Source organism: Hyperolius riggenbachi, chromosome 2, assembly GCF_040937935.1.
Source record: "Hyperolius riggenbachi isolate aHypRig1 chromosome 2, aHypRig1.pri, whole genome shotgun sequence".
NCBI classification, from domain to species: Eukaryota; Metazoa; Chordata; class Amphibia; order Anura; family Hyperoliidae; genus Hyperolius; species Hyperolius riggenbachi.
Window position 1 is genome coordinate 526,322,482 of NC_090647.1, and position 12,010 is coordinate 526,334,491.

A 12,010-nucleotide genomic window follows, 5' to 3' on the forward strand; every position below is an offset into this window, starting at 1 on the left:
TCTAATGTTCTTTACTAACCTTCCTATAGTGCAGGAAAGGGGAGGGGCTGCCTGGCGATACGGTGTGCGTTCTGCATTGCTTGATAAAACCCTAAACAGCCCCAACAGCTGTACACCCCCATAATATTATTGTGTATTTATATAGTGCTGACATCTTCCACAGCGCCTTAGAGAGTGTAGTCATCATGACACTCACAGTCTAATCCCTACCATGGTCATCAGCGCCATAGAATATGTTGGCACTTAAAGGGAACCTGAGCCAGAACTGAAATTTATCAGTTGCTGTCAGTTATATATCAGTTCCTGTCAGTTATAACTGAAAGGACAACTGATGTGCAAGGTAATGTCCATGTTTTCCTATGGCTCAAGTGGGCAATATATTTTACAGTTTAACAGTGTGCTGACTCAGGAAGCTGTTACGTGGGTAATGCCCATTTTTAAAATGGAGGACGGAGAATTTCATTGATCACAGTGGACAAACATGATGCAGGAGACAAAAAAGAGATTATTGAGTATACTACAGGGGCGGTAAGTATGATGTGTTTATTTTGACTTTTAATTTTCAGTTCAGGTTTGCTTTAATAAATCAATATTCTCTCCAATATAATAGGCAAGTGTCCCTGCGTCTGTCCGTGTGTCAGTGCTTTTTAGCACTGCGCATGTGCAGGGACTAGACGCAGAGACACTGCCGAGAGCCGGAGGAGGACGGGGCCAGAAGGGACTGACGTGTGTGTGTGCGTGCGGCGTGCTTGCGGTGGGTGCGCACACTAGGCGTGCAGCAGGCGTGTGCGGGGGTCGCGCACACAGCGGATTACTGACAGACCTAGCCCATTTTTAAACGGGATAAGGTCACTAGTTATAATAATATGTTCCTAACAAAGTCTTATGCTAATTGTGGGGGGAACCAAGTACTTAAAGAGGAACTGTCGCGAAAATCTTAAATTTAAAACACATACAAATAAAAAGTATGTTTCTTCCAGAGTAAAATGAGCCATAAATTACTTCTCTCCTATGTTGCTGTCACTTACAGTAAGTAGTAGAAATCTGACATTACCGACAGGTTTTGGGCTAGTCTATCTCTCTATAGGGGATTCGCAGCATGGCCTTTATTCTTTATAAAGACATTCCTTGAAAAAGATTTATACAAAGATGCTGACCAGCCTCCCTGCTCACCGTACACTTTTTTGGGCAGTTGGATGGAGCAACTGCCATTCACTAAGTGCATTTTGAAAACAAAGAAGTCCCTGTGCAGATGGGCTATTCCAAAACCTGTCAGTTCTGTCAGATTTCTACTACCTACTGTAAATTACAGCAATATAGGAGAAAAGTAATTTATGGCTCATTTTACTCTGCAAGAAACGTACTTCTTAATTGTATAAGTTTACATATATTTTAAATTTTAACATTTTTGGGACAGAGGTCCTTTAAGCAAAAAATGACAGGCTCTGTCTTATGAGGACTGAAGGCTGCAGCATCTCTCCTGAAGACTCTAATTAAAGCGGACCTGAACTCTTGCACATGACAAAAAGAAAATCTTGTATGTATTTAGAGGGTTTAACCTGTTTCATTCCCCCTCATGTGTGACCAATCACAAGTTATAATTTGATCTCTCAGCTGTGTAAGATGGCTAATCAGTAAAGATCAGCAAGACACGTGTTTGGCCCAGCCAATTAATTTCTCCCCTCTCCGTTGGCGTGGCCTGGAGAGCCGGTGAGACGCTGAATCCTCGAGGGGAAAGATATCTTTTTATATGCGCAGATTTTATGGAAACACATGTGAGTGCACTACTTTTTAAATATTATTGTTAATAAACGGAGTTATGCTATGTCAAGCGTTGTTTGAGTCTTAGAGTCCCTGGATTGGAGACAGAGATCCATAACACATATGCTTGTTTGCTGGTCTGTGAGGGGTCGGCCATACAATCTGGTGAGAGGCTCATTTACTTGAGTGGTGGAGGCACGCTGGGTGACAGTGTTGGTTAAGAGGGGAGCACTGGTGGATATCAGATGTTCTATCTGTCGTAACAGTATTACACTATTGAAGTTTATCTTCCCGCATGTTTTTATGAGCCTTCAGTCGTTTTCACTTTATGCATCCGAGCAATGTTCACCTCCCATTCATTAGCCTATAACTTTACCACTACTTATCACAATGAACTGATCTATGTCTCGTTTTTTCCGCCACCAATTAGGCTTTCTATCGGTGGTACATTTTGCTAAGAGCCACTTTACTGTAAATACATTTTAACAGGAAGAATAAGGAAAAAACAGAAAAAAATGCATTATTTCTCAGTTTTCGGCCATTATAGTTTTAAAATAATACATGCCTCCACAATTAAAACTCACGTATTGTATGTGCCCATTTCTCCCGGTTATTACACCGTTTAAATTATGTCCCTATCACAATGTATGGCGACAATATTTTACTTGGAAATAAAAGTGCATTTTTTCCGTTTTGCATCCATCACTATTTACAAGCTTATAATTAAAAAAATATATAAATATTACATGTTTACATAGATATTTAAAAAGTTTAGACCCTTAGGTAAATATTTATGTGTTTTTTTTTTAATTGTAATGTTTTTTTTTATTATTAAACATTTTATGTGGGTATTTTTGGGAGGGTGGGATGCAAATCAATTTTTTTAGGACATATTGGTCTATTTTTTAATTTTTTTTTGCATTTTCCTGCAGTTAGCTTTTTGGCCACAAGATGGCAGCCATGAGTTTGTTTACAATGACGTCACTCTAAGCATAATACGGACGCTTAGAGTGACGTCGGGGGAAATAGGAACAGAAAAACCTCAGCTTCCGTGCGAAGCTGACGGTTTTTCTCGGGGGGAGAGCAATCAGTGATCGGGCTCCATAGCCCGATTCACTGATTGCCTGGCTAGCGAACCGCGGGCCGGGAGTGCGCGTGCACGCGTGCGATCGGCCGCGGGGGCACGCGGCAGCGCACATGGCCTCCTGGCCGTAGCTAGTACGTCCAGGAGGCCAAAGTAGTTAATGAGGAGCGCATAATCAGTGTTTTATATATGTGTAAGATGGCTGCCTTGGCAGAGCAGCTAATTTGTAAACGCAGGATGTTAACCCTATGTGTTCTTAAATGAAAGCAGGAAGTAGAGACACTGCAGATGTCCAGTCAGGGCGGCAGCACCACCTGCTGGACGTAGATTCAACCTACGTCAGTCCCAAAAGGTTAAGTTTACAAAATGCGTCCGTGACGAATCACGTTTACAAATATACTAAACATATCTATTGTATTTAACTAAAACATTATTTAAAATGTTATCCCTTACTGTTTGTAAAACATTATTATCCACATAAAGCGATCAGTAAGTAAATTGTAAATTGTAATATATTTTTTACAGTCACTATTTGTTAAACATTATTATCCACACAATAAAGCGATCACTAAGGAGGGTTAGGCACCACCAGAGGGGATTTAGGGTTAGGCACCACCAGAGGGGATTTAGGGTTAGGCACCACCAGAGGGGATTTAGGGTTAGGCACCACCAGAGGGGATTTAGGGTTAGGCACCACAAGGGGGGTCTTAGGGATAGGCACCACCAGGCGGGATTTAGGGTTAGGCACCACCGGTGGGTGGTTAGGGTTAGGCACCACCAGAGGGGATTTAGGGTTAGGCACCACCAGGGGGGATTTAGGGTTAGGCACCACCAGAGGGGATTTAGGGTTAGGCACCACAAGGGGGGTCTTAGGGATAGGCACCACCAGGCGGGATTTAGGGTTAGGCACCACCGGTGGGTGGTTAGGGTTAGGCACCACCAGAGGGGATTTAGGGTTAGGCACCACCAGGGGGGATTTAGGGTTAGGCACCACCAGAGGGGATTTAGGGTTAGGCACCACCAGGGGGGTCTTAGGGATAGGCACCACCAGGCGGGATTTAGGGTTAGGCACCACCAGGGGGGATTTAGAGTTAGGCATCACCAGGGGGGTCTTAGGGTTAGGCACCACCAGGGGGGTCTTAGGGATAGGCACCACCAGGCGGGATTTAGGGTTAGGCATCACCAGGGGGGTCTTAGGGTTAGGCACCACCAGGGGGGTGGTTAGGGTTAAGCACCACCAGGGAGGTCTTAGGGTTAGGCACCACCAGGGGGGATTTAGGGTTACATACTACCAGGGGGGTGATTAGGGTTAGGCACCACCAGGGAAGTCTTAGGGTTAGGCACCACCAGGGGGTCTTAGGGTTAGGCACCACCAGGGGGCATTTAGGGTTAGGCACCACCAGGGGAGATTTAGGGTTAGACAGTGACACCACCAGGGGAATCTTAGGGTTCGGCACCACCGGGGGGTCTAAGAGGCAGGGACCACCAGGTGGGGTCTTAGGGTTAGGCACCGCCAGGGGGGATTTAGGGTTAGGCACCACCAGGGGGTCTTAGGGTTAGGCACCACCAGGGTGGATTTAGGGTTAGCCACCACCAGGGGGGTCTTAGGGTTAGGCACCACCAGGGGGGTCTTAGGGATAGGCACCACCAGGTGGGATTTAGGGTTAGGCATCACCAGGGGGGTCTTAGGGTTAGGCACCACCAGGGGGGTGGTTAGGGTTAAGCACCACCAGGGAGGTCTTAGGGTTAGGCACGACCAGGGGGGGGATTTAGGGTTACATACTACCAGGGGGGTGATTAGGGTTAGGCACCACCAGGGAAGTCTTAGGGTTAGGCACCACCAGGGGGTCTTAGGGTTAGGCACCACCAGGGGGGGATTTAGGGTTAGGCACCACCAGGGGAGATTTAGGGTTAGGCACCACCAGGGGAATCTTAGGGTTAGGCACCACTGGGGGGTCTAAGAGGCAGGGACCACCAGGTGGGGTCTAAGGGTTAGGCACCGCCAGGGGGGATTTAGGGTTAGGCACCACCAGGGGGTCTTAGGGTTAGGCACCACCAGGGTGGATTTAGGGTTACCCACCACCAGGGGGGTCTTAGGGTTAGTCACCGCCAGGGGGGTCTTAGGGTTTTGGATAGGTAAAGGGAGGGTTCTGTGTGAGAGTAGGTTTAGGTTTAGTTGTAGTAAAATGTTAGTAATATTTACTAATGTTTTAGAACAGTTATTACGAACGTACTATATTTTTTTTCATCGTTATAACCGATTTTTTCAGATTTTATTACATGAAGAAATTATAAATGAAGATTATACACAATATTATACAATTACAATGATTATACATATATTATCTTTTTTTTAACCAACGTAATTATAAGTTTCACTTTTAACACAGGGAAGATTATCTTTTTCACAATTTGCGATTTCATATACACTATTAAATGTTTTTTTAATTTGTAAAACATTATTGTAAACACAATAAAACACAATGGCCTCAATTCACTAAGCTTATCTTCTGTCTTTAATAACATTTCTAGAGTGATCACCATGGTGATGAGGCATGTAGTATTCAGGAAACCTTTTACCTCAGGCAAACCTAAAGTTAACTCTTCAATCCTTAAAATAACTCCAGAATTCTAAAGTTAAAGAGAAAGTCAGACCAAGAATTGAACTTTATTCCAATCAGTAACTGATACCCCCTTTTACATGAGAAATCTATTCATTTTCACAAACAGACCATCAGGGGGCGCTGTATGACTGATATTGTGGTGAAACCCCTCCCACAAGAAACTCTGAGTACTGTACTCTTGGCAGTTTCCTGTGTGTGAATCTTGCTGCATTGTGGGAAATAGCTGTTTACAGCTGTTTCCAAATGCCAAAAAAACATGCAGCAGCTACATCACCTGCCAACAGTAAAAATGGCACCATGTAATAAATGTCAGAATGTAAATCGGAAATATTTTACAATTGGCAAACACTGACTAATTCATTTATACATAATTATTATACAAATGAAGCACTTTTTTTATTACATTATTTTCACTGGAGTTCCTCTTTAAAGACAGTCTGTTAATTAACTGTGTGTGAAAATAACTACAGAGGAGGTAACTTAACTACAGAGGAGAATGAAGAGATAAGATAACTCTCTCACTGTATGGTGGTAGGTTTTCTCTTGCCTTATTATCTCCAGCATGATCTTGAATTGAGGCCAATATATTTATAACCGCTATTACCGCTTATCGTTTATCCCCCGCGCCCCTTTTTTCCCAGCGCCCTTTTTGCATCATGGACGCGGATTGAGCCACGTTCTTCAGACCAGGAGTTGGATTGGGGGACTGATCTGACGTCTGTGCACATCTCTATGGAAGTGTGATGGAATGAGATCTGTAGAGCACACAGTACATTAGAGATGATGGATGTGTGGGAGATTCTCAGCACGATGAAGTGTGTATGTATTCATGTAATTAACCACTCTTTATGCATCTAAATGATTGTTTTGCGGTATAATCAGTTAATGGCTTCCACTCATGTGCTGTATATCATTCTGCAGCCATTTAAACTCATTTATCTGTTAGTCGTTAATATAATGGCCATCAAAACATTGAGATTCACTTTAGAAAATGTAATCGCCATAAAAATCAATGGGTGCATAATGTAGTCCAGGGCCGGTTTAAGCAACAATGGGGCCCCAGGGCAAAATAAACCTGGGGGGCCCCCCCAACATATACCCCGGAACAAAAATCGGCATTAGGGGACCTTTTTTGCAGCTGGTATAGTCAGGGTGTGAAGTCCCAATCGGTCAGAGCTCCACATTCTGGCTATCCCAGCCTGCATGGGGGACAAGGGGTTAAAAAGTTTCAGGAGGGGGGACCCCACATAATTTTTTTTTTTAAATTCCCACACTCTAAACATAAAAAAAAATATATGGGAAAATAGGAAAAAATGCCAGGGATCTTCATACAGCCATATTGCGGCTGTACAGCGATCCCTGGCCAAAGCGCTGCGGCTGCGTATAGACCCCCTGGAAACCCCATCAGGAAATGTATTGCGCTTTCGTTTGATGCATGTAAAATTACACTACCGTTAGGTTTGCTACTAAAAGTGACATTTACCGCATTTAAAAGTATACTTTTTTCCTTCTAAATTTTAAAATCGATTTTCTCAAAAACTATAAGGTCTTTTTGAAAAATTGTTTTTTCCTCTTATTTCTAATGATCTCCTTAAGATATCCTGCAAATTTAGGGTTTCTAGCATTTAAGGTGGATTTGCTATTTACCATTAAAGTCGGCAGGTTTTTAAATGTGTTTGTTTGTGTTTTTTCCTTTGAAACTTTAAAATCGTTTTTCTCAAAAACTATAAGGCCGATTTGAAAAAAATGTTTTTCCTCTTGTAGCCACTGGGGGCCCCTACAAGCTCTGGGGCCCTGGGGCAGCTGCCACCTTTGCCTTAATGGTAGCGCCGGCCCTGATGTGGTCCTCGGGAGAGATGGGGGCGTGTCCTTCTACTGGCATGCATTGATCTCAATTTGTTGTAAAAGTTTTACGACTGAAAGAGATACTTTAGTGAAAAGGGGAAAAAAATAATTCAATACATTGCAAAGTGAAAAGTAAAAAAAATAAAAGAGAGATCAAGAAATTATTGATATCCGTCATGCAATTTGTTCATGTGGTTTGATTCACAATCAGCAGGCATATAATCATCTTTACTAGTGGCAGACATGGAAAAAAAAGCACCAACTGACATTATCTATAACCACACTCACTAACAATGTGATAGGCTAAAAGCTTGTTTTTCTTTTAGTAGAGATACATATGCACAGAAGGATAGTGATGATTGTAATCAACAAATTACGATTTCGCTAAATTTCGCAGTTACGCTTATACGTAATTACGATTTGCAAATTCAATTGATTTTGTGTAGTCATTTGTAATTTCGCATATAATTTCGCTTAATTTCGCTCTTGCCGACTTTAGCAGTGAATAGCAAAACCCCCATAGAGGCTATTGACACCGATATTGCTACATATGTAAGAAGAATATTGGGTACAAGAGGAAAAAAGAATTTGCAAAAGGATTTTATACTTTTTGAGTATACACTCGATTTTAAAAATACAAGTAAAAAATGTTTTTGAAACTTAGAAAAATGACAGGTTAAAAACCATTTTTCTTTGCATTTTTAAAATTGCGTTTTTTGAAAACTACAAGGTGTTTTTGAAAAATTATTTTTGTGACTTATACCCACTATTCTGCTTAACATATGTAGCAATTTTGGTAGCAATTTGGGGGCTTTGCTTTTAACCTCTAAAGTCGGCCAAAATAACGCAAACTTTCACGAAAATTACGCAAAATTTTAAAACTGAAACTTCACATTATGATTACGATGCGCAATTGCGAAATTCGATGTGAAATTTTGCATATGTGAAATTTCGGCCCACCACTGCAGAGGGAGATGCTGGTGGAAGCAGGAAATTTGGGCGCATGAGGCAGGTGGACAAAAAGGGCGCCACCATTCACTCCCATAATAAATATCATTTAATGGGCGCCCAACAGGAAAAAAGGGCGCCGGAGAAAAATAACGTTTTAAAAGCGGCGCCCGGAGACTTTTAATGTTTTATAACTGCTTCTCATGATTACCCATTATTTAATGATTTATAATTTTTTAAACATTATTTTTAAACGAAAAACAGTACAATATGTTTTAAAACATTACTTTTAAACGAAAAACCGTACAATTTTTTTTTAACATTTTTAAACGAAAAACCGCACCATATTTTTTTTAAAACGTTATTAATGCTTATCACTGGGGGGGGGTCTTAGGTTTAGGCACCAACAGGGGGGTCTTAGGTTTAGGCACCAACAGGGGGGTCTTAGGTTTAGGCACCAACAGGGGGGTCTTAGGTTTAGGCACCAACAGGGGGGTCTTAGGTTTAGGCACCAACAGGGGGGGCTTAGGTTTAGGCACCACCAGGGGGGGTCTTAGGTTTAGGCACCAACAGGGGGGTCTTAGGTTTAGGCACCAACAGGGGGGTCTTAGGTTTAGGCACCAACTGGGGGGTCTAGGGGTTAGGGATAGGTACAGGGAGGGTTCTGTGTGAGAGTAGGGTTAGGTATAGCGTTAGTAAAATTCTTATTAATGTTTTATAAAACGTTATTATAAATTTCACTTTTTAAACAGGGAAGATTAACGTTTTTAAAATTGCTGATTTCATACACATTATTTAATGATTTATAACTTTATAAAACATTATTTTGAAACGAAATATAGCACAAATTTTTTTTAAACGTTATTCATGATTATCGTTTAAAACCCTGCGCCCTTTTTTACCGGCGCCCTTTTTTAACGTACGCGATGCTGGTTGCTTGGCAGTTGGAAACAGCTGTTACTTCCCACAATGCAACAAGGTTCACAGACAGCAAACTGTCATCACCATGGTCCTGACATCACACTGTGGGAGGGGTTTCACCACAATATCAGCTATACAGACCCCCTGATGATCTATTCAAGAAAAGATAAATAGTTCTCACGGGAAAGGGGGTATCAGCTACTGATTGGGATGAAGTTCAAACCTTGGTTACAGTTCCTCTTTAAACAGCTACTCTCTAAAAAGTCCATAAGATAACTAAGTTTTTTTTTGGGGGGGGGGGGGGGGGGTTGAATTCTGTTTTTTTTTTATATATATTTGTTGTTTTTACAGGTGTTTCTGTTTGTGTTTCTGAGCATATATAGTATATATATATATATATATATATATATATATATATATATATATATATATATATATATATATATATATATACACACACACACACACGTACATACACACACACACACGCACATACACACGCACACGCGCACACACACACGCACATACACACACACACACGCACGCGCACACACACCATACCACACACACACACACACACACACACACACACACACACACACACACACACACACACACACACACACACACACACACACACACACACACACACACACACACACACACACACACACACACACACACACATACACACACACACACGCACATACACACACACACACGCACGCGCACACACACACATACATACATACATACACACACACACATACACACACATACACTCGCACATACACACACACACACACACACGCACACAAACATACATACATACAGTCACACGCACACACACACACACGTACATTATAACAGGGGCTCCCAAACTTTTCTGATCAAGGGCCGGGTACACATACTTCTGACTGCTGGGGGGGGGGGGGGGACATACATAAAATGATGTTGAGAAACATTACATTAAATCTAGGTATTGATTCCCCCAATCATGCCTGGAGGAGAACTCCCAGCAGTCAGCCTTTCACCCAAAAGAATGTCTTTGTGCACCAGACAGTGAAGCATTCCCAGGTGACAATCTGCCCTTCAGTTGGACAGCAGTGTCACCTGATGCAGAATTGGATTGGTAGCCAGCAAATGACTGCTCACTGGCTTCTACAGTATGTGGATGGGTGGTGCCAGCAATGCTATTCTATTTTCAGGCTGCCGATATTTAAAGGTGCAGTGGGCCACATCTATAAGTTATACATTTTGTGTCTGGGGGCCAGTGAAAACGCCTCAGGGGGCCGCATTCGGTCTGCGGGCTGTCGTTTGAGGACCACTGCATTATAAGTTTATTAGTGGGTGTGTTTATAAATGGTTGTGTTTATAGATAAGGGTAGTCAGTGGTGTCCAAAAAGTGTTTTTTTTTCATGTCTGCCAGAAGTAAAGATGATAACTTTCAGTCTCACAGTGGATCAAAGAACGTGAATGAATTACAAAGCAAGTATCAATTGCCTTTTTTTAAATCTATCTATTATTTTTTAGCTTCTCACTTTGCAATATCCTGAATTATTTGTTTCCCCCCTACTACTGTCTGTAAGCTTCTTACTTTAATTTTTGCATGGCTAATTTCCTGGTTTGATTTCAGCTCTGATTTATATAGTACCATTTAAATACAAAAGAGATTATTCTAGAAACACAGACTGTACACGTCAAAACATAAGATTTAGGGGACGACAGAAATCCCTCTGAGATAGCTTTCCCTTTGTGTTTCGTACCAAAGCTATTCAATGTTTCATAACAGGCATCAGTATATTATGCTTTGTGCCGATAGCTTCAATGCAAAGTATATAGGCAGCGTTTTGCCGCAGAACTCCTTGTGTTTCGTGGATTTATATGCAATGCTGGAAGATACGGATGATTCATGATACCAGATGGTATTCGTAATGGGCTGAAACCTAGGAAGTGTTCAGCTATCATAGCAGATTACAAGCACAAAATAATTCATGAAGAATGCATATGGCATTAGAGGGATGTGTACGATGATCGCTCCATACTGCGATCTGTCTGTGGCTGTGTTATATTGGGCCTGTTTGATGGTAATGAGATATGAGAGGATAAGTGCCAGCGGTGTGATACATTCACACTAGAGGCAACACTGTGCCAGATGCCATTAGTGTTACATCAACTAAGGAACGCAACGTAGAGTGAAGTCACAGTGCTGCCAAAGTGGTACTTGAATCTTGAAGTGGCATGCATAAAAAAAAGGTGCATGGAAAAGGGCGCCCAGTAATGCCGATAATAAAATATTGGTATTAAACAGGGGTGTTTCTAGGGTCCTAAGAGATCCAGGGCACTCCAGCCAAAACACGGGTGTGGCCACGCACCAGAATGTGGGTATGGACATGGGTGGAGACAAATTTACATGAACTTAAAAGCGGTCTGGGTAGGCCTGCCCAGCAAAATATTGGATGAAGTTGGATGAAGCCCCCTCTCGATTTATACAAAGAAAAAAAAAACACTAAGGGGAGAAGCCCAGAAGAGATGTTCTCGACTCTCCCTGGGAGACATCCAGGGCACCTCAGAATAGATCAGTGGCATGTGCCACTGATCTTTGGTGCTAGCAACGACCCTGGTATTAAATACCTATACTTTACTATGGCTAAACCTAACCTTACTCTCACGCAGAACCCTCCCACCCGACACCTAACTCTAACCCACCTCTCACACACACACTACCTGTCTGACGCCCAACCTTAACATTCCCCCGCCCTCAGATACTACATGCCCAACGCCTAACCCTACCATACACCCCCTCCCCACTCACACTACATGCCTG